Genomic DNA, 839 nt, shown 5'->3' with positions numbered 1-839 from the left:
TACCTGATAAAAAAAATTAATGAATAACAATAAAGAAATGTATCGACTTGTTCGAGGCCTTGTTCAAAATTGAGGTTTCGATAGGCACGGAGAATCGTTTCTTATTATTGCCAACCTTCAATGCAAATGTTACGCCATTAAAATTAGACGACTTTGCTCTGCAAATTGGCTTTTTTATATGAACCATCAGCTTAGCTGTAGGGCTTAGGTATGCCTGGGTTAAAAAAATTACCTGACTGAAAACGTGAGGCTATAATGACAAAACTATAGTGACAAAACAAGAGGAACATAAGGAGTAGAAGGGCTCAGAGAGTTGCTAACTGTGCTCAAGGAAGAACTTTTTGAAGGTTCTTCTCATACAAGAGGTGTCAGAAATATAGCATTGATCATCGTTGCCCTTCTAATAAACTTCTTCTAATAAATCATGAGGAAAAATCATTTAAGAGTGATACGTTATTCAAATCCACATAAACCCAAGCTTGGATTTCATTAGCCTTGCATGAAATAATATAGTGTTGTAGTTTAACTGCGGTCTCGTAAATTTCGAAAGAAGAAGCTGATAGACAACACACACTTTATGAGCTTTTTCAGTCCACATGTCAACCAGTTATTGTGAAATGTAGAATAGTTAAAAACTCAATCATGGTGAAGAAAGCAGTAGTCAAAACTAAACTTAAAAAGACAAAATAACTACATTAGCTGCCTCAGAATTATCCATTAATTTCATGTGAAATGCAATTTCCCCAAGGGGTTCTCCCTGTAAACAGGGTCTCAGTTCCACTACATCTCAGGTGATTGGACAAAATCATCATCAGCATGGCAATAAACACAGGTACATA

The 839-nt window shown here is 35.8% G+C and overlaps 4 non-coding genes across 4 annotated transcripts; all 4 read right to left on the bottom strand.

Annotated features, from left to right (window-relative positions):
- Positions 1-36: 36 nt before the first annotated feature.
- Positions 37-159, bottom strand: LOC113337591. Its single transcript, XR_003354304.1, has one exon. It is a non-coding gene; the product is annotated as a small nucleolar RNA snoR86 (small nucleolar RNA).
- A 143-nt stretch (positions 160-302) lies between these two features.
- On the bottom strand, positions 303-397 carry LOC113337592. The gene has a single exon (XR_003354305.1). It is a non-coding gene; the product is annotated as a small nucleolar RNA snoR1 (small nucleolar RNA).
- A 108-nt stretch (positions 398-505) lies between these two features.
- Positions 506-612, bottom strand: LOC113337593. The gene has a single exon (XR_003354306.1). It is a non-coding gene; the product is annotated as a small nucleolar RNA snoR97 (small nucleolar RNA).
- An 89-nt stretch (positions 613-701) lies between these two features.
- LOC113337590 lies at positions 702-816 on the bottom strand. The gene has a single exon (XR_003354302.1). It is a non-coding gene; the product is annotated as a small nucleolar RNA Z278 (small nucleolar RNA).
- Between the last annotated feature and the right edge of the window lie 23 nt (positions 817-839).

This window comes from Papaver somniferum, unplaced genomic scaffold (genome assembly GCF_003573695.1).
Source record: "Papaver somniferum cultivar HN1 unplaced genomic scaffold, ASM357369v1 unplaced-scaffold_16011, whole genome shotgun sequence".
In the NCBI taxonomy this organism is placed as follows: domain Eukaryota; kingdom Viridiplantae; phylum Streptophyta; class Magnoliopsida; order Ranunculales; family Papaveraceae; genus Papaver; species Papaver somniferum.
Note: the sequence above shows the minus strand (reverse complement) of the source record. Positions and strands in the feature narration are given on the sequence as shown.